This window comes from Apis cerana, linkage group LG13 (genome assembly GCF_029169275.1).
Source record: "Apis cerana isolate GH-2021 linkage group LG13, AcerK_1.0, whole genome shotgun sequence".
NCBI classification, from domain to species: domain Eukaryota; kingdom Metazoa; phylum Arthropoda; class Insecta; order Hymenoptera; family Apidae; genus Apis; species Apis cerana.
This window is the reverse complement of record NC_083864.1, coordinates 3,721,341-3,743,661: the sequence shown is the minus strand read 5'-3', so window position 1 is coordinate 3,743,661 and position 22,321 is coordinate 3,721,341. Positions and strand designations below refer to the sequence as shown.

At 49.0% G+C, this 22,321-nt stretch overlaps 1 long non-coding RNA gene across 3 annotated transcripts in view; it reads left to right on the top strand.

Annotated features, from left to right (window-relative positions):
- The first annotated feature begins 14,377 nt into the window (after positions 1 to 14,377).
- LOC107998819 (uncharacterized) overlaps positions 14,378 to 22,321 on the top strand; it is a 20,188-nt gene continuing 12,244 nt past the window's right edge. The window contains exon 1 of one of the 3 annotated variants that reach the window (XR_009832349.1): positions 14,378 to 14,934. This is a non-coding gene — a long non-coding RNA (uncharacterized LOC107998819). The other 2 variants (XR_009832348.1, XR_009832350.1) reach the window with 2 other exon arrangements.

Below are 22,321 nucleotides of genomic sequence, written 5' to 3'. Positions count from 1 at the left end.
CATGTGTGTGTCTATATACCGTGCGTATATATATATATGTGTGCCTCGTTTCAGAAACGTGTACACGCGTTCTTTGAGGGATATTCGGACGAGGATGCGCGTTACGTACGTGTGTATGCGGTACATAGAGAGATATAGGGTGGCTCGCAGCGACGGAGGAATCGAGCGACTCGTGAGCGACTTTAAAACGGGCCATATACACGGAGGAATGGAAAACCAATTACAAATGAGAAGACACGGGACAACGCAATTGGATCTTTCGATTACGTTCTTTCGTTTTTCTCTCTCTCTCTCCCTCTTTCTCTCTCGCGTCTTTTTTATTTTTTTTTCTTTTATATCAACGAATAAAAGACGAAGACGTCGAGTCTGATCCATTTTCGCCCGCGTTCATTCGCAGGAAAATACGTTCAGGAGGTGTAAGTGATATACACCGCGCGTAATACACCAACGTTATAAATTAGCCTCGACGCCTCCGCGATGACGACCGCAGCCTCGAGTTTTTCTACGGCTTCTTATCCGTGCCGTGGTGGATTTTCCAATGTAGGTAATGACGCAGGAAAGTCATGAGGCAAGCGAAAAATGTATCGACGTCCGTTTTTTTTTTTTCTTTCCCCAGCCGTCGAACATTCCGTGGCCAACATTCCGGTCAGAAGAGACGAAATAATGTGTAATTTCGGTCCGTTGTTGGAACATTCTTGCAACTTGCTACAATATTCCCGCAGTCCAAGTTAAAAGGGCGATAGCGCGAAGTTTAACAATGCGGTTACGCGTGCCACCTCCACTTTGAGACCCGATGCAACACTATAAAGGCCAACTTTGGACACATCCCCGGCTATCAACTTCCTCCCAAGATTTCTCCCTCGTCGCTTCCTTTAAGATAAGTGTACAACGGCCGCGCGTACATTATCCAAAAAAGTGTATACACACATATATATATATACGATATGGAAACTAATTTGATTTTCTGCGAATGCCAAGTTTCGATAATGAGATGTTACACACGATCGTTTGCTTAATTCCAGAAATTGTACGTGTTCTACATGATGGGGCAGAAGAAAAAAGGAAAACGCAATTATTATCACCGGCTTCTCTTCATCAATCGGCCACTGCCGCTCTCCAGTTCACACTTGAACGGCTTCATCGAACGCTGCGAATTGCGTAAGTCTCGTACAAATTCTCTCTCCAGAGTTTTCTCCAGATTCGAAAGAGACGAGCAATTAGTTATTGGAAACGAAAACCTCGTGGAATGTGTGTCTCTCTTCGAAATTCTTTCCCCCCCTCGTCTTCCCCGCCCTCGTTTTTAAAAAAGGAAAAAATAGCAGGGGAGTGGGGGATGACCTGGATATACCATCCCCGAGACCTGTCGTCTCGTGGAAATTTACTTTAACGAGCACGAAGGACCTTTGTGCTTTTCATCGAGTTCGCGCCAGGAAAAGGAAATTCGATCGAGTCTGGTCTTGAATGTATTCAAACGATCTCGAGTATTTACGGCCTTTTCTTGTTGGCCAGGGGGCATCGTGATTCCGATCCTATACATTTCACACCTTCTCTCTCTCTCTCTGTTTCTCTCACTCCCTCTCACCTCTCGTGAATAAGAAACGTATTCAATTTTTCCCTCCCTCTCTCTCTCTCTGTCTCTTTTTCTGCCCTCCTCTCGATGAATCTCTCCAAAAGATGGATTCGTTACAATCGATCAGAGATTAAAAAGAGAAGAGCTAGCAGTAGGAAAGTTTACGAGGTTAGCAGGAAATTGACTCGAGTCGGGGAGGAGGGGGAGGGATCGATTTTCAACTTGGCGCTCTTTTATGAATCTTAAAGACGTCTCGCCGGCAAGGACCCAGGCCGGTAGCTAGACATTTTCCCGCTGGCGCATCGGCGGCCCTCTTCTTCCTCCTCTTCTTCTCGCCTTCTTCTCGCCGCGCGCGTCAACTAGTTGCTTATTCGCGAGATTGGAATCGCGATGTTTATCGACTCGGTGAAAATCGTATAAAACGGCGCGTCGCAGAGCAAATAACGGTTCGCGCGACTCTCTCCCCCTCTCTCTCTCTCTCTCTCTCGTGGAAGAGAAAGGTTTCCTTTGCGAGATTATCGGTGAAATTTGTGCTCGCGCAACCGGAATTTCAATCTCTTTTTTCGCGCTGTCTCTTTCTCTCTTTCTCTTTAAAACACCTCCTCTCTGATCGGGCTAAAAGGGGTCGAAAATCCTCTCATGAGGACGCATTTCCGGGAAACTTGGCGATCGCCGGAGGCTCGAGAGGAGCACTCTATCGCGCGTATACAACCTTCTCTCCTCAACCTCGCTTGGTTTCCCATCCAGGGCCGCTTTTCGTCGTCTCCTTGCTCTTTTTTTTTTTTTTCCCCCATTTTTCCTTCGTTCCCCCTTCGTGCAGTCTTTCAGAAACATAACTCCTTCCCCTCTCTCTGCTCTCTCGCGACAGATTCCATCAACGTTGCGCCCGCCGTTCAAGCCCGCGGCATTTTCGCCGACGAAACAGGCTGAAAGACGACGGTCAGACGCGAGCCTAGACTTTGCAGCTTATGGGATGACGAAATGAACTTTGAACGGCGATGGAAAATGCGGAAGAGATAGAAGTGGCGTGCTCCCAAGGTGGCGATGGTGCGTCTCGTTTCGCGTTCGCGATACCCGAATAATAAAAAATTTGGCAGAGGGAGTGGAAGAGGAAGAGGAAGATATGATCTTGGGTTTCGTATTCTCTCTCTGAATCGATTCTCTCTCTGAATCAATTCGTATTCTCTCTCTGAATCGATTCGTACGTCGCTTTATCGTTACGATGATTATTATTATCGTCATCATCCTCGTCCACCGTATTTACTTCCCTTTTAATTCCCTCTCGCGCGACGACGAATTCGAATAAAAAGATACTTCTCGTCATCGTGGAAAAGAGAGAGGAAGGGCGCGGGAAAAGAGGGTGGAATGCGAAGAAAATATTGCGAAGGAGGGAGAAGAAAAAGGGGGATAGAAATATTATCCGATGGCGTTCCGCGTCTTTGTCGCATTCGAGAAGAAAACGCAAATTGGCGAACTTTGGCGAAACTTTTGTACAATAGGCAACCGTGGCGCAACAATGAGCCTTGTATCGGTGAGCCTTCTGCAGTTCCCTCCCCCCTTTATCTCTCTCTTTCTCACTTCCCTTCTGCCTGCATCGGGAGAACGTGTCACTTTTGCCCTTTGGCCTGGAAAGAGAGGGGGGAAAAAAAGTTGCATTCATCTTCATCGCCTTCGAGAGTTGGAGGAGGGTGAAGTTTGGAGGCGGCCGACATCGGACATTGTGGCTGGCTAACGAGAAGAAACCTTCGCTTATTCTTCTCGTTCTATTATATAAGGGAGGAAACGCGATTCAATGTTATATCGGGACGCGGCCATCGCGCGCTTTATCTCGATTTCACACGGTTTCCGCTTCTCGCGGCGATCTATCGCATCGCGGAACATTTAGGTCGAATCGTGAATTATTCGAAACTGTTCTTCGAAGGGAGCGTCGCGCTATCCGTTCTCTCTTTCCTTTTTAATCCTTTTTCCCCCGTGTTCGTGTTTTCACGGTAAAATTTTTACTTCTCCCGTGAAACGAAACTCGACCACCGGTTCGTTCGTTAATGGACGAAATAGCAGCGGGAAAGTTGGCCGTTTGTTCGTGCCATTCGACCGCGAAAATACGATTGAACGTGCTCGAGATCCATCCCGATCCGTGTATGGAAGTTGACGAATAATTAAAATCTTTTATCAAAATTACTTAACGCGTTCTGGTCAGGTATAGGATATGCATATATGTATATATATATATATATATCGAATCGCGCGTGATTCGTTCGGTTCATCCGAGTCGAGAAAATTCATCGTTGGACGAAAATTGAGAAGAAGGCCCTCCCTCTCTCCCTTCCCCCGTAGTCGATGGAAAAAGTGGAGGAGATGCTTTCTAAGAGCATTACTTCGCATTTAACGATAATTGCTCATTCGCCGTCAGTTCGTTATAAGATGAAAGAGTCGTGACTTTGCACGTAGCGACGCGCAACCTCCGAGAGGAGGAATGCGACGCCTCGACGTAAGCGCTGACAATATTCACGGTAATCCAATTGAAATTAATTCTCGAGCGAAGGCTCTTTGTTTTCGTCTCTGTCTCCCCCTCCTTCCCCCTCTTTACTCCCTCCGAATAAAGTCTCATAACCTCTCGAGGTGAAGGGGCTGTGGAACCGGAAGTGACGTGAAATATCGCCGTGCGACGTAATCGAGCGCGCTGCATCTCCTCGAGCTTTCTCTTCTACTTGTTACCTTCTCTGCTCCCCTTTCTCTCTCTCTCTCAGGGTTAATCATCCGACCAAATCGAGATAATTCGAGCCTTCAAGAGGACACGAACTGGCCCCCGTGAATGTACTATATGCTGCGCCGTTAATTCTCTCTCTCTCTCGATCTTAATTATCCTTCGTTAAACGATATTTCAAGAGAATCACTTTGAACCGTGGATCGACGAGTTTCAATATCGAGTTTGGTCGGTCGGGGGTTGAAACGCACTCGATGAAACGCTCGATAGGGAAGCCGGCTGGCAAACAGGGCACTCGAACGTGATGCAACGAAGATGGAACAACGTGCTAATTTACCGCGAAACACGAGCGAAATCCCACGGGCGGTTCGGGAGGATTATCATCGGGCCGCGCGAGTTTAGCAATCGGAAATTGGAGCGCAGCGATTCACGCGCGCTGTCGAACGGGCGCGAGGCGTCGTAAACGCCGCCTTCCTCATTAGAATGCCAAACATTCAGCCGCGGAACCGACTTCCTAGCCATGCTGATTCTGTGTTCGCGGTCCTCCTCCGCGATCCGTCGATCGATTCGCCGCGAAACTCGCGTCACCTTTGGAAAAATTCCTGAATTGGATAGCGGTGTGGAAATTTTATCTCTCGATCACGCGATTCGTTGAATCGAAACTGGCTCCGACGCCTGTGAAATTATCTCTCTGCCGTTCTGAATCTTCGATAGCTTTTGAAAAATGAGAAATATATATATATAGAGAGAGAGAGGCGAGAATTATTTCTTCGCAGGCAGGCAGCGAAAGGAGGAGAGGAAAGGGAGCGATCGGAAATTTGTCGATATTTTAACCGGCTCTGCCTCCGGGCCATTTCGTCTAGCCATCCTCGTTCCCTCTCGCCTACCTCTTTCGTTCACCCACCACCACTACCACCACTATCGCCACCCTTAATACAGTCGTACGTGCGCCTATGATTTATTGAAAGCTGAAAAATCTCTTTCTCCCTCCCTCCCCCTCTTCATCGTTGCCCGATTAAAAAGTTCGCCCATTACCGGCCGCGTCGCGGTGGGTATTCAAGGCCCATTCAAAGATGTCGCATTGTCGCGAATGCCGTTTCGTCAAAATGCCTTGGGAAAAAGCATATCGAGCTTTATAAAACAACAATGTGTCGTGACCGCGCGCGCACCATTCCAAGGGAAACCGCACACCATCCGCTCGCTGGGGCTCTCGAGGAACCGGCATTTATCCCGCGATGGAATAATAATAATAGCGGGCCGTTTATGTGCGGGGCTAATACGCGCGTGGACGCGGACCGATGGATGGAATTGGCGGATCGTTGAGAACCGCTGCGGGCTAAGCTATCGTAAAGCTGCCACCTTCGAAGCCGCTATAATAAACCGCGATATATAACGCTGGCAATAAATGCGACGCGTTGGGGGGAGGGGGAGAGAGAGAGAGAGATGGAGGGAGTGGGAGGGAGGGAGGAGGGCACACAGCTCCGCTGGAAAAACACTCGACCTAGCCACGTGATCGGTGTAGCGTGAAGAAAAGTTTTTCTTTTCTTTCCTCTCTTTATTTTCCTCTCTTTTTCTTTCTCTTTTTTTTTTAATAACAACGCGCGGTTCGCGTTGGTGGAGACGCGAAGGAACGAGAGGAAAGGCGATAATTTCGGTCCAAATTAATCGCGATTGAGTCGCTAGCACGCGAACGTAGGGATCGATGGATCGATTGTTCGACCGAGAAAATTTTTTCCACTCGGTTGTTGTCGTTGCCACCACCTCGTATTTCTAAAAGAATCCGCGAATGGACTTTGAAAACGCCGATTTGCTACCCGATAGAGGGGCGACGGGGAAAGGGAGGGACTCTCGTTCCGAGAGATCGATTGGAATAATATTCTGCCGCGTCTCGCCGTGTTATTCACGCCGATTTCCATTCACCCTTCATCCCCATCGATTTCCGGAAATCTGTGTTTGCGCAATCATGGGATAATAATGATTGTGCAACGGAATGACGGGGGGCGGGAAAGAATATCGTTTACCACTTCCGGGCTGGATAATCGAAAAAGTGTTTTCCGTTGTGGATCTTCGGGAAACGATTGAACGACGAGGTAAGAATTGTAACAATCCCCATCGACTTTTCCTCTCGCGCCTCGTTTCTCGTTCTGTCTTCTCGCTCTTTCTCGCGCAATAGAATTTGATAACTCAAGACCCGTTTCCAGTCAAACAGCACGGCACTCTTCGATATGAATTTCTCCCGATAATTCCAAGTTTTCTCAAAGTCATCTCGACTTTGAAAAAACTGTTCCCTATAAAGGCTGTTCCTGAAGAGAAAAAAAAAAGATTGCACCCAGCAAAGAGGCGCGAGAAAGATTCTGCGACGTATCGTTTCATAAATCAAAAACTACAAAGACGAAACGTGCGTAAAGACGTGAGAAAAAAGGGTGTCGTGAGAAGAGAGAGAGAGAGAGAGAAAAAGGAGCGTATCACGGGGGCCCCTCCCCCATTAAACGCATCCTACTTTTCGAACTTAATTCCATTCGAGTCGACCGCTTAATTGTACGGTCACGTTCTCGGACGTGCGGCAGGGTCGTAACGTCGGCCGATCCCTGGCCGAGGCAGTCGAGGATTATTATAGGTGGGACCGCGCGTAGGAACGCGCGCAGACAGGAAATCCCCCTCGTGCGGCACGAGTGCAGTCCGCACATTAGGCGGACAATCGGCCAGAAGGGCTAATCCGACCGAGGCGTTTCCACCCGACGTTCCAAAGTATATATCCTCTCCTCTTTTCCTCCAACTTTGTCGCCAGCTATATCCCGAATCGCGATGCATCCCCTCCTTGTTCTCCGTTTCCATGCATCGACGAGCTTCCTTCGTCTTCGTACACTGTCCACTCCCCTCCAATTGAAAACAATTCACCGCAGCGAAATTTTATCGCGCGACCGGGGAAATGTATAATGTGATTCGTAATTCGTGTTCTCGGATCAGAGAGAAGAGAAATTTACGCGACTGTTCATTTCGTCTCCCTTGGTTTTCGCTATATTGATTCACACGTTGATTGAACGTCGATGGATAAACGCTTGAGGGGGGAATCGAATCGAATCGAATCGGTCGACGATCGAAACGGATGGGGTCGATGCTATCCGTTTCCCTCCCCTGTGGTGGTCTCGCTAAGATTCGTGGAGAAGAAGGAAGCGAGGCGCGAATTATGCAATTGCAACGTTAATGTCCACGCTCTCTGAAACCGGTCTTTCTCTCCGCTCCTCCATCTCTCTCTCTCAGCTTCGCGACGAATCGACCGCACGGTTATTGCTTTATCGCGTATTCCATTTTGCGACGCGGCTGTGTTGGAACGTCGCGCACGCAGTTATGCATTCGGAACGCATTAACGCGCCCCTGTAGACATTTTCATCCGATTGTGCGAGATGGTTGTTTTTCTCTCTCTCTCTCTCTCTTTCTCAATGACGAGGATGAAGACGAAACTGTGAAGTGCGCAAGAAAATGGCGTATAGGTGTATAAGTTCAAAGGCGAACCAGCAACGAATCTCGCCACTTCGAAACACTGTTCTTTGCTCTTTCTGTCCCCCCCTCCCCTTCTTTCCTCTCTCTCTTTCTTTCACCCTCTGTTTTTCACCCTCCTCCTCCTCCTCTCCCATTTCTCTCCTCCGATTCTTCCCTCTCGCTCTCGATGGTCTCGATGGCCCCTCCGCACACCCGTCCGTCCGTCCGCTGTCTCTCTCGCTTAAAGCCCTGTACACACATTGCACCGTGTACATGATGCGGTGTGTGCACGGGACTCTAAAAAAGGCGGCCGGGGCCATTCGATGGCAGCTGTTCCACATTTGAAGGATGGATATTCTTCGGGCTTTGTCGTCACGACAAAAGACCCTCTTTCACAAAAGGCCGAACCGAGCCGAGCTTTCCGCGCGAGTCTCTTTCTTTCTCTGTCTCTCCGAGAGCGTGGCACAAGCATTCAGGGGTTCTAAGTTCCATATGCACTACGGCGGAGGGACAACCAGCACCGCTCTCTCTCTCTCTCTCTCGTTTCTCCTCTCTTCCCTTTCTTCCAATCCTTCTCTGACCCCCGATGTTTCTCTCTCTTTCCTTCTCTCTCCAGAGAGAGAGAGCCACAGCTTACGAAAGCAACTTCACCTCTGGTAATTAGACACGCCGCTGTTACCGTGTCATCCCTCTTTTTCGTGGAAAAGAAAAAAAAAACTGATAATCCGATTCGAACCCTCTTCTTCCTCTCTTTGCGTCGCGCCCTGAGTTAATGATAATTCCGTTCGACACGGCCGGTTTAGAGATCGTTAGCGAAAGTATTTCTCTACGAGGAAACGAGGTTTCTAGGCCACTCTTGACTCTCGATCGCGCTTCCCTCTCGTCCTTACGCGCATCGACATCTCGACCAACCTCTCCGCGTGCATCCATCGATCTCCACTCCCCTCCCCCCGTCTTTCGTTTCGAGACGACGCGTCATTCCTCCCCGTCTCTCCCCCCTCTTCTTTTCACGCAATTGCAATATGCGTGCGCGCGCGGTATTCGCACGACCGACCCCCGTGACCCATAGAGGAAGAGTCGCAGCGCAACAACCCCTTGGAGAATCGGGGCGTCGAAGCGTCGGCTCGATCGGGTTGAACCCTAACTAGTTTCCTTTTGATTCGAACGGAAACTGTCCCCGTCCGACCCGTTTGGGAAACGAGTATTCCTCCTCCCAGGGAGGGAGAGAAAGAGGGAGAGAATTTGCTGGCGAAACGACTAACAGTCCGTTCTGTGGTGACTAATGAATTTGCTACGAGCTCTTCTTGCTCCACGACCCCGTTTGACCTTACTCAGCTTTGAAGTTACGCGTATACAGCGACGGATCCAACGGCGTGCCACGCAACCGGCTCCCTCTCGTCTCTCGTCGTGACTCACCAACGATTAAGCCCGTCAGCCGGCCCATGATTTCGCCCATGATGATGGAATTCCGCCGACCGATTTAACCCTCCGATTAAACTCCTCGCAGAGACATTCTATGTATATATATATATACACATCTTCTTCCTTCCTTCTTGAACGAACGTTGAGCAGAATGGAAGGGGGAAAAGCTTATTAAACGTTAGCCAAGCAATAGAGTTCTCTAGAGTTTATTAATGGGGGGTAAGGTCGGCGGGGCAAGGTAAGAAGATGGGCGGTAAATTAGAAATAAGCACGATAGTTTTCTCGCGTGACTGGAATCGAAGGTTTTCGATTCCAGTTCGTTTCTGCCCACGTTGACTAACGCCAACTAACGCGTGAGTCAAATTAATAATTCCCGATCGTGCGATCGGAAGCAGCTGCCGGTCCTTCTAAATAACTTACTTCGTTTACTGTTCGTTTCGAACAAAACGTGGCGAGGGGCGGAGGGGAGGATTCGTTATCCCGGTCACCGATCGTTTCTCGAGCCGGTAATTAGTCGCTCCGTGGCACGCATCCGGGTTTAATTATCCGCTTTTATGCGATCCTCGATTCGATTCGATTCCCCCTCCTCCTCCGTTACGAGCATCAAAATTGGAGAAAAACCGGCCCTCGGTCGAGAAATATCGAGAGAGCTATCCGAGTGTCGAGTCGAGTCACGTTGAAAATTATGAAAAAAAACTGCGATTCCAGGAAGGGGAGGACTCGGGGGAAGAGTATAGGTATTCGAAGCGAGGTATCGATTCGAGGCGCGCGTGTGACTAACGAATCGGTATCGGAAGAATTTCATTTAAATCGGGCTCGATTGAATTGAAATTTTTCCATCTCGCGGCTCGCCCGTATAAACGCGACCGCAACAATTCAAAATATGAAATATGGCATCGAAATCTCCGCTAGAGATCAATTTTCTCTCTCCCTCGATATTCCCCGTTGGCCAGGGGAAGGGGGTGAGGCGAAAAATTTTTCATACGCCTCCTCTTCGAAGGAAAAGAAAAAAGAAAGAGAGAGAGAGGAAGGATGCGAGCGCGTGGTGCGTCTGTCGTGGTGAGGCGAGATGTTTTTTCGAAGGGAGGGAGGGAGGGGGAAGATCGAATGCATTCACGTCCTGAGACGTCACGACGAAGATCGCTCGGATGTCTCCGCGGATGTCGCTCGATAAGTTTCGGGGCATCTCGGTTCTGCTCGGTGGAGCGAGCGGTGGTCGGCCGTGGAGGGCCTAGCGGTCGGTGATTCGATTCAGTCCTCGTACGTCCGCGCAACAGTTCGGATATATCCCCTCCGTCGTGTAACAGGGATTCGGCCTTCCTAATTGGAGGAGTTTGCGTCGAGTTGAACGAGATAAACTGATACAAGTGCGCGGCGAGATAAGCCGCGCGACTCGGCGACGGCGGGGCGGCCCCTGCCCGTAATTGACCGAATTCAAAAGTGAAGAGAGCCTCGGGATCGGTACCCCGGATTCAGTTCAGTTTTGATTGCTGATTCCAAGGGGATACGAGTTAGAGACACCTTAAGGTAACAAGGTATATTTTCATTAATAAACTCGTTTAATTGGAACCTCCGTTAATTCGTCTTAATTGCGCCTCCGATGGATTCTCGCCTCCAAGGAGTCAAAGTTCGTTTCCCCTTTTTTCTTTCGTATCACGCGCGTATAAACCAGGGATGCTGACCCGACGAATATATAACGAATTTCGAATAATCGAATTGGTCCGATCGAAAGAGATAATAAGTTATCTTCGAGACGGTTAAAAGAGGCGTCGAAAAAGGCAGCGATATTTCGAAAATCGGAACGCGAGAGAGACAGAGAGAGGGAGAGAGAGAGAGAAAGAGAAAAGAGAACGTGGCGTGTGAGACGCGTATCGGGACGGCGCGCACACGCAGACACACAGACACACGAACACACGCCCCTGGCGTGCTCCGGTTCCCATAAAGTTGCTCCCCACGTGGTGTTAAGCCTTCTCTATATCTCTCGTCCGACTCGCTCGCGTCCGCTCGTTCGTCCATGTGTTACGACGATACGAGAGACCGCGATGACCTAACCAGACCGTCGATTAAAATGCCACCGTACCGCCACTTAAACCGTTCTAAATTTCAACCATTAAACTCCCCGTATATCTCCCGTCTGTCGTTCACGACCTATAACCCGGGATACGAAGAAGGGAAGGTATACGAATTGCGTAATGGTACGAAAGAAATGCGTTTCTTCTTTTCTCTCTCTTTCTCTCTCTCCTCCGGTTGCTTGCCATTGGCGCAAAAAGAAAGAGGCTAGGCTGTTCCTGCGATTAAAATCAATTTGACGGATTACCGGGTCGACGGTGCAATTATTAATCTCGTTACCGCTTGCAAACGGCTGTGTTAACGGAACGATGCGCGCCTCCTATCCATCTCATTGCGTAACGGATTATTTTCACCGGACGCGTTTCCGTTTTCTGCCTTCGCCATTTCAACTCTCTTCCCCTGTATCGCCGATGATCTATCGCGAAATCGAATCTCTAGCGTGCGGTCACTTCGTGTCGCCGCGAACGAGAGAGAGAGAAGCGTCGAAATAGCCGACTTTTGGGGGGAGTCCCGCGCGGAGGAAGCTTGCAGAAGAAGGGGAGGAAGGGAGAAGAAGAAGGAAAAAAGAGGGTCTCTGCTCTCGAGTGGCATCCGATGAATAGGCTACCCGTTGGCCGCGCCGAGTGTATCCGAGGCTTACGTTCTTCTTTCGTGACGAATCGCGGACGAGAGGAGAGCGAGAGACGCGCACGTATGCAGAAACCGCGACGCGTCTATTTCTCTCTCTCGAAGATTCAACCACCACTAGTCAACTCGCTCGGCACACGCGCGTGGATGCGGTGGCCAGAAACGAAAAAGAAGTCGCATTAACTCTCGCATCGCTCTTCGTTATATAGGGACGTACTCATTAGTAAATGAGCCCTGGGCAATCGAGTGGCGGGGTCCCAGGTGTTATCTCTCCTGGCGAACGAACCAACGAACGAACCCCAGAACAGCCACCTTCGCGTCCCACCTTGTATTATATAAATAGCGTAGCGCTAGGGTAGGGTAGAGAGAGAGAGAGAGAGAGAGTTCGTTGTCCATGGCATAATGCCTTTTGTTAATTATTGCGGCAGCCACACTTAGGGGCTTAAAATTCGCCGTAAATAATCACTGAGACAATACCACCCGCCCCCTCTCCCCTCCACTCGCACCAATACCGAGTCCAAGAGCCGTACTCTCGCGCTTTTTCATCGTATCGAACACCCACGCACACCACCACCACCGTCACCGCTATCACCATCATCGACGTCGTCGTCGTCGACGTAGCCTCGTCGTCGATCCTTTCTCCGCTCATTTTCCAACCACCCCACCGTTCGATCCGTTGCGCCCTTCCCGTTTTTCGACTCCCTTTCACAGCCTTTCCTTTCTCTCGTTTCGCTCGCTCCGTTTCCTGTTCGTCGTTTCCTGTCGATATCCTCCGGCAAAATCCGGCAAAAGGGGGGAGGGGAAAAAAGAAAGGAAGGGAAGAAAAAAGAGGTACGCGCGCGCGATATTCGGGACGCGGCGACCCGTGGGTGGGGGTGGGCGATGGGGTGGGTGAGAAAGGAAGCGCGAAAAACGACGCCGCGAGAGACTACGGCAATTTAGCCGGCGATGTAGCCGGGAATTAATCAGTGGATCGAGGGTTGCTGCTCTCTCTTTCTCTCTCCCTTCGAGCGCGTCGTTACGATTTTCTTTTAAATCCACCGAAACGCTAATGATATCGCATCTCCTTCCCGTTCGTATTTCGCCGCTCCCTCTCGCTCTCGAATCGAGTTGGACGAACGATGGACGTTTCCAAGTTGGAGGAATGAAATTCTCTCGCGGAATAATTAAAACGGCGAACTGAAGATGAATTTTAGGTTAGAAATAATAATTCCGTCCGAGAGGTCTTTTTAATAGTCTCGTAAGAGAGAGAGATTTTAATTTTTTTTTCGAATATTCTATATATATATATATATGAAACTCCGGTTTAAGAAGTCCCAAAGCATTTTTCCATCAACGTAATTTTCCTCGCCCCCGTAATTCTCGTTTTCCTTCCCTGCTTTTAAATTATCCGCTTCTTTAAGCGCGCCTCCTTCGCCGGCAAAAAAAAAAAAAAAGGAAACGGTGATATAATTGGAGAGCAACAACCTATTAACATTTCCGATGAACGAACGAGATAGAGATATCGCGGCTACGAAATTCGAAGGGACAAAGAAATTGGAGAAGAAATTGTGGAAAGGGAGGATTTCTTTGTCGACCCCCTGCCTCCCCTGCTCCTGTTCCTCGAGGGAGCAGGAAGAACTCGCCGTTAGAGTTTCAAGTGCGGATAAACCTCGGGTCAATTAGCGGAAACTAAGGGAGGGGGAGAGATGGTTGCGTTCCATCGAAGATTGATCGCCCTTCCAAGTTTCCATTAACAACGTGCCGGAAGATTTTTCAGCGTCAGATTTTTCAATGTGGCGGGGGGGGAAAAAAAGGGCCAACAGATCGGTATTACCCGGCAAGCTGGTTAACGCGCGTGCAAAAAGATGGATACTTACTCCATGGGAACTCTTTACATCGGGCTTTTTATCCGGCGGTTGGACTCGATCGTAAAAAAAAAAAAACTACCGGGGTGGTGGTCGATCGAGGCGAGGTCCCGACCCGCGAACCGAAGAAAGGAGGAAACGATAGCGGCCGGGGTTGACGTTAAATTTATGACCGACTGTAAGCACGGCAACTCTCTCTCTCTCTCTTCCCCGATCTTTTTATCACTCCTTCCAAATCCTGCCAAGTGATTCTCATCGGCAGATCGCCCCGAGGGGGGCGGGGGAGGGGAGGAAGAGACGAGGAAACGCGCGCGTGGAATTAATTGAAACGGAAAGCGTCGAATTACCCGCGCACACGTACAAGGAAGGTGGAGAGAGGGGGGGGAAGGTGATCCGTTACAAAACCTTGGAGAAAAATCGAACTTTTTCGACAATTCCTCGGGGGCTGTTCCCAACAACGCGCGCTCATTAGAACCGGCCGATAATTAAAACGGCCGAACGAAAAAGCCTACGTGCTACGTGTAGACAGCTGATCCATCGATCCTCCGTCAGATCATCAAAAATGGAATTCTTTCTCGTGGAATAGAATTTTTCCTTTTTTCTTTTTTTTCGTCGACCATCAGCAGATGGTTCGTTGAATAGGGGAAAAAAAAGAAGAAATAGAGATGAAACTCGCGTCTCGATTTCGTTTCGTATCGGAAACGTCGGCTCGATCGGCTCGAGTAATCTCATCGCTATTGAGCGATTGAGATTATAGGCCACGTAATGATCCTTATTAACGCGATATTGGTACACGTATCTGGCGAGTTGCACGCGTCGCGATTAGCGCAGAGACCTGTTTCGTCCCTGACTATCAACCAACTTGTCTTTCCCTAGCTCTCCCTCTCTCTCTCTCTCTCTGCCTGTTCGTGTCTCGCGACAAAATGCCTTTTGTCGGGCCGCTGTAGTGGCAAACATGCATTTAACTTGGCAAGCTTCGTTGCATGCGAAACCGACGGAGTGAGAGAGAAGTGGTGGAGGCGCGGCAGACGATGGAAAGGGGAGGGGAGAGGACTGGATGGACGACAAGGGTCAGCTGATAGCGGACAATTATCTCTCAGTTTAACCCGAGCGATCCGAGCCTCTGGCCGCGATGTTGTAAAACATTATTGTACGCAGTCGGTCGATCGTCCAGGGAAATCGGGTATCAACCTCGTCTCGAGGTTGAGGATATCGTGAGTTCCTTCTCGTTGCAGTTGACGAGATGTCGTTTGTGATTGCAAAAGAAATGTTCGTTTGCGAGTTTTTCGAGAGTTCGTCGAACTCTCTCTCTCTCTCTCTCTCTCTACAGTATCGTTTCGAACCCGATTGTCGAAATTGTCTTCGTGATGACTTTAATGTCTTTCGCGTAAGGTGAGACGATAAACGATATATAAAAGTGAAATAAAAGGGATAATAATTTGGTTGGATACGGTTTTTAATCGGTGTTCGCGAGCGGACCATTTATTTCCATCTTGTTTTATCGGTGCAACTTTTGCGGTATTATGTCATCGGTTGGATTAGATTCCGCGACGTGGCATGGCGCGCCATTAACCTATCCCCTTGTTTTTCGCTGTAAACTGCAAGCTGTCAACGATAAGCGACTGGTTTTCGTGGAAAGAAAGATATCGCGTAACGTCGATAATCGAAATTGGTGCTCGATAACTTCTCGTTCTATTGTCCCAAGGAATCGCACGTGTAGGCGGATCTCTTTTCTTTTTTCCTTTTTTCTACTTTTTCTTATCTATCTAATCGCGGCCGGAAACTCGAACGAATCCGTACTTACTTGGTCGTAAATTCATCGAACTTCATCTTTCTGAACCGACTGTGAGAATTAAGAAAATAGCTTGGTCAGAATCTGTTCTCGTGGTCCACGCTGTTCCACTAGTTTCCACCGAGGTCGAGATTTCTCGTTAGAGGTTAATTCGCGCAATTGAGGCGAGGTTGCCATCTTAAAACGATTCTCCCTTCTCCCCTCCTCCTGTCCTGTCTGTCGGCTATCGTTCTCCCCTTACCAGCTTGGAAACGGTTTCCCATTTCGGATACCAGGTCTCTACCCTGGCCTCTGTGTGACGCGACGCGGACGGGGAAACAAGCGGAAACGGATGCAGGGGCATGGAGGAAAAGCCACAAAGAGACAGACGCGGTTACGATAGTACGGTGCAACAACGGGGCCGTGTAAAATACGACGCTGTGTAAAGAAACGGTGGATATGAACACGAGAAGAATCTCTCCTTCCTCTCCTTCCCGTTAATTTCTATTCCGTTCTATTCCGTAAAAAAACGACGTTCTTGGCACGCTCGTTCGGAAAATTTTCGCGGATATGAAATTAATTCTCGGCCTTTCAAATCAAAAGCCTTTTTCAAAGTATACGTAAGAGTATATTCTGCAAGACGTTGGCAAAGAGTGGTCTCGATGTACGGGGGTTAGGGGGAGGGTAGTTTATGCTCTCTGAAATTAGTTTGTACACGGGAAATTTATCATAACCACCCCTGGCCTCGCTCCAGTAACGTAAATACTATCGTAAGCGTGCAGCCGTCGTTTGCGAGAGGCTGTTTCTCCTCGGGGGAGGAAAGAAGAGGGTGGACCGGGGTCGACGTTCACCTATTCGGTCGGATTTCCATCCAACAGACGACGAGAATCCGTCGCGTTGAATACTCGTCACGAAACTAATGGCCCATTTCCGCAGCCTTCGTAGCAGCCTTCCAGTGTTTCTCCAGTGCTTGCTTTTCTTTCGCCTCGAGCCCTTCTTCCTCCCATCTCGTCTCCTCTTCCTTCCTTCCTTCCTTCCTTCCTTTCTTCCTTCCTTCCTTTCTTACTCCTTTTCTGTTTTTTCCCCGCACTTTTCGACGATTAAGAAGGGGGATAGAGGGAGAGGAGTAGGAGGAGGAAATGTTGGAGGCAAAGGGCGAACACCAGCAGGGACGATGAAGAACAATTAAGTGGATTATCTTTCGTGATTCTCTGAAAAGAACGGTGTCGAGGGGGAGGTGCGTCGACCCTCGTTCCCCTTTTGATAATTGTCCCGAAGAGTAGATGTTGACCTTCGCGTGACGGCAGCCCCGACCAGGAAAGATTCGTCTTTATCGGTGGTTTTCATTACGTGGGCTGCGGTTTACCAAGGATGCCGCTCGCTCCGGTTTCCCCGTTACGATATAATAATGCCTGATAGATCGGATAACGATCTCGCCCGTTTCGAATCTTCCTTTCGAGCGTCCCTCGAATATCCGCTGTTTCCTCTATCGTCGCTCGAATCGCTCGATTTGGTTTTTTTTTTCCTTTTTTTAATCCACTTTACTATCGCGCGATCGAAATAGCAAACTCTCGGCCGGAAGTTACTCGCTCGAACGATTCTTTTCGAAACTTGGGGTTTTATCGCGTTCGCGACTCTTTTTTCTTTTTTTTTTTTTTTCGAAAACAGGGCGATGGGAACAGATCGAGACGGGAGAGATTGGAGAAAAATAGCGAAGTACGAGGATAGGATTGGGAGAGGCGAGGATAGGAGTGGGGGAGGGGGGTGTGTAGATGGAACAGTTCAATGGCCGGAAAGCACAAAACCGATGCTGGAAATAATGCCTCTCGTAGCGTAGCGTGCGGAAAAATCGCAACATGGCTGTCGCGTCACATGCACTTTTCACTTTTTTTTTCGCGATTTCTCCGCGATTGATTGACAGATCATACCGTCCCGGCCGGCGTATCTCCTCTCTGTCGGGTAATATTCCAGGCCTGGAGCTGTGCTACCTCCGTGTCGTTTCGTTTCGGCTCGAGAAAAATTCGACCAGCTGTCCGGCTTACTGACAGATCGTATTTACGAATGCTCGGGCAAACTTTACACGCGTTTCGACCATTAACCGTGATGATTTAGATGCCGCTCGAGAACATTTACATCATCCACGTTCCGTTCATTGATCATCGTATCGAACGCGGAAGGTTAACGCTTTTTTATCTGTATACACGTCAACGCCCTATCACAAAAATCTCGGATAAATTTTACGTATCCAGGAGTCGAAGTAAATCATCATCGAGTAAAGCGAACATCGGCCTACATCTCGATCGTTTTCGACGCGTCACTTTGTGAGCCGCTTAAGAATTTTCGTCGAGAATTTCCCGCGTTCGAGGAAATGTAAAAGAAGAGGAGTTGTGCGGAAGGAAAGTGTTAGCGTAGGTGAAGGGGAAAGATCGCGAGAGGGGAGGCGATCGAATAAAAAGTAATGGTTCGAAAATCGAGGGGATCTTTGGCGAAAAGTCGCCCCGACACCTTTTAAGCCCGAAGACGGACGTTCCTCCATCCACCCCTTTCGTTTTTGCCCTTTTAGCTTAAATTCGACGCGACACGATCGCGATCAACCTGCTCTCTCTCGCGTACAGAGGCGAAATTAAGCTGCAGTTAAGTGCAGGCCTGATGAAAAATTAACGGTGACTGGAGGCGCGGATTTCCTTCGTTTCGCCTTTATGGAAATTTCGGGACGAAATTGTTTTCCCTTCCATCCCTCCTCTCCCCCCTCCTATTCGTCCATCCTCCTCCTCCTCCACGCTCTGCTTCGCACAAACGAAATTGTTTTCGAAATTTATTGGGACAGAGTGCACCGCTGCTCGTCGTCATCCCCGTGACGATTTGTGATCCATCTGTTATACGAGTACTCCATCGTGTCGTGAACACATTGCCGTGATATTAATCGTAAAGAAAGTTACGAGACTGTCTAATCGTTGAAACGAAATCGTTTCAATTATCGTCGTGACCGGTCTAACTAAATTAAAAATAACGATAATTTTCGCTGGGCCAAGATTCTACGATTCTTCTCCTTCTCGACGGTCGTCGAGTCGAGGATATCGAATGGTTTCCAAATATACGATAAAGCGCGATAAAATTGCGGCACCGGTATCGATATTCGCCTTATCGCGAATCAATCACCCGATAGCGAGAGACTCGTTTCGAGACTCGGATGCCTCGTCATTTTCGCGTTGCCGTGACTCCCTCTTCTCCCTCCTCCCCCTCCTGATTGCCTTTCAATTTTCGCATCTAGACACGTGGTCGATCGAGATAATTAATTCGAGAAACTCGTCGATGATTATCTTTTTTTTTTCTTCTTCTTCTTTTTTTCTTTTTCTTTTTCCTCCGGCAGGAGAGAGAACTCGAGGCACAATTTCATTCCCAATAATCATCTTTCCCCCGCGTTGAATTGAAAATTTCCAACTTTGATCCTTGGTCCTAGAGGGATGAAAGAGAAGCACAAGGAAGAGGCGAGGCCAATAGTTATCAGACGCATCGTATCCCGGAAGAATTTTTCCTTGCACACACTCTTCTCTTCTCTTCTCTTCTCCTTTTCGTCCTTCCCTTCCCGCATCGTGGAAACCGTCGTCGCGTTCTCTATCTTCTCTTTCTGTTCCTCTTTTTCTCCCTTTCTCCTCTCCTCTTCACATTTATCCGTGGAAAGCTCGAGCCGCCCATTATCGCTGGAGAGATAATTAAAAAGGCAGGCGCGGGAGAGATATTAAAGCGTCGAAGAGAGGGTAGGCCCTTATCAGCGGGCCGTTATCGTTCGACGGCCATGTTGGGGTCGACTTCTTCTCATCCTCTTTGCATCTCTGTTTCTTTTCGCCGTCTTCTCCTTTTCTCTCTCTCTCTCATCCTCGTACAATACTCTTTTCATCTTGGAAAGCATTTCTCTCTTTCCTCCCTTCCCCCCTCACTTCTCTCCACGCGATATCGATAATCGTTTAACGGTCTAGATTATCGAATCGAATCGTACCGGTATCGTGCCATCCCTGCTCAACCGGCAGTCGGAGATTAGAAAACACGGTCGTCAATGTTTCCGATCGATAGCTTATCCGATCGACAGCGTTTTTCGACGTTCTTTTGGAAAAGAATTAGTGCTTCCAACGAGTGCTTAACGTTCCTTCCTCCGATTCCCTTGCTTCTTACTCAACACCCCGCCGTTATACACACCCTCGTCCCATTTTATTTTTTTCCCACGAATATACCACGATTGAGGATCTCGGGCTCCTCTCGATCAGGGATAAAAATAATTTATCGCGTATCGGCGCAAGGCTGTGTCACGTACCTCGTGTATAACGTGAGCGAACTCGCGAGATTCTCGCGAGAAAAATGTGCAAAAGGAAGGAAAATGGAAGAGATCTCGAGGGTGGAAGAACCGGTGACGTCACGCCACCCGCTCGACATCTTATTTCCTACGTGTCCGATACCGTACGAGTAATCTACAAAAGGAACAGGCCAGAACGGGCCAGCTGCTTTTCCTCCCCCCTTTTGTTTCTTTCCCCTTTATTCCAGGTTGGAGAACCGGCGAGTGAGAATGCGCACGCCGGATCCTCGTCCTCGACCCTGTCCCGCCTCTAATGTAGATCTCTCTGCCGATAAAGTTATCGGCAGACGAAAGGGGAAAATTGCACGCTCCACGTCGATGCTAAGGTCGAGAGAGAAGGAGTGAAAGAAAGGAAAGAAAAGAAAAGAAGAAAAATTCGCTTTTCATTCGCTCGCGTCACTCAACCTGTAAATCGCGAGAGATCCGGCGGCGAGAAACTGATTTCTATCTCGTGTCATCTCGTCCGTGTGTATGTGCGCGCGTGGTACGAAACGGATGCGTTAATATTCTTAAAAGAATTCTTCTCGCGTGGTGGTTCCTCTCGGGGGCGTGGGTTGCTCTAACCTCGACCACGCGACGAAGGAGAAGAAGAAGAGGAGGAGGAGGAGGAGGAGGAGGGAGCACGATCGTATAATCGATGCAACATTTATTACGTAACGAGGTAATTCGAGATTCGAGGGATAGATAAAAGAAGTTACGATTCAATTTTTATTATACGAGCCGAGCCTACTAACGAGGCATTCGTCGTGGCTATCGCTTTGTCTAGTCTATCTCTGTGCACGTCGCGCCTTTCACACCGGCACTCTATCGTACGTACCACCATTTAGGAACGAATGAAAAGATTGGGCGCAATTGTCTCGTCCTGTATCGTGTGGCCCCCCCTGAGCTTTCGTGGACGGATGTTAAAAAATTCTCGAGGAACCGAGAGCCGAGGATATCGAAGAAGGCGAAGAAGGAGGTGCGCGCGATAAACACCGGAAATTATTCGAGTCGAATTAAAAGCATCCGACCGCTCTGTCGTCTGCGTGTTCATGGTTTATTAGCGGTCTCGTTGCTGTTTAAACCGGATAGTATCCGGATTAACAACGATCTTGATTCGGCTCGAACGTCGATGCATGGGGTCACAACACGGTTTAATTTTTGTTGCTCGCTTTGTGCGAAATCTTGTGCTCGAAACTCGATCGAGAAAATTTTACTTATTACCCTTAAATCCTCGAGATCTCGGGCGGAAGATAGATTTGTCAGGTTTCCTTAATTTCACAATTAAACTCCCTTAAACGTCCTCGCGCGTTAAAACTCGCGCGACCCCCGCCTCGTCCGCGGGACCATCACTTTTTCCACCCCGCAGGGCGGCGTAATATTATTAATGCCGAGTGAAGTTAGTCCACTTCTGTCAGAAACGTCTCGTCCCACCGTTATTTTCTCTCGTGTTCTCGCGTTAATACCGCATCTCGTAATCGGGGTTAATTAAAACGCTCGTTGCGAAATTAACAATGTATCTCGACTTGATATAGCGTCTCCGTTAATCTCGCGTTAATTTCCCCTCCAGCGAAAAAAATTTATCCGATTTATTCGTTCCTCCTCCTACACCGTCCATCTGTACTATCCATCCTCACGATTCTATGCGTAGAAGAAGAAGAAGAAGAAGCTTCGACGACACGATCAAAACGAGACGCGTTGGCGTCGACGCGTTTGCGGTCAAGAACGACGTTATCGATCAAAAGGCTGACACGTTTGGGGGGAACACGATGGGAACGAAAGAAACGTGGCGTGATCCAAAAACGCGAGATCGCGTTGCCTAAATCGACGCGAAACGAGAGAGAAAGGAAAAAGGGTAGGGAGGGCTAGGAGCACGCGACGTTAGCCCACTTTTATCAAAAGTTGGCGTCTCTCTCTCTCTCTCTCTCTCCCCCTTTCTATTACTCTCTGCGGTGCCGTTACTTTTCCGCCCTTTGGAACGAAAGAGGAGAAACGAGCTTGCTCGAACCGTCGTTGCCGTTTACGAGTTACGGCGCATCGCTCTGTACACGAATACATATTGCCTGCTGGCGGTAGCGGTGCAATTAACATCACTCCAGCTTCAAACCCTCTGTCCGATGACTGACGAAGGACGAAACGAGGCGAGGCCTCATCGAAGGGAGAAAGAAACCGGGAGAGACAGAGAAAGACGGCCGAGCGGAGAGGAGAGTAATAGTTTTCCCAGTCTCTCTTTCCCTCTCCTTTCACTCTCTCCTCGTCTCTCGCAGCCTCCCCTTAACCAACCTCTCCCTTCACGGTCGCCATAGCAACCGCTCTCTCTCTCTCTCTTTCTCTCTCTCGTTTCCTCCCTTTCCGTCCAACTCGCTCTCTTTATTTTCCCTCTCTCTCTCTCTCTCTCTCGTTCCATGGCCGGCTTCGCCCTTGCCACACTCCGACCGTCCCAAAAACATTGACCTTAGCATCGAGATTGCCTCGTGCTCTCTCGCGTACGCATCCCGTATTC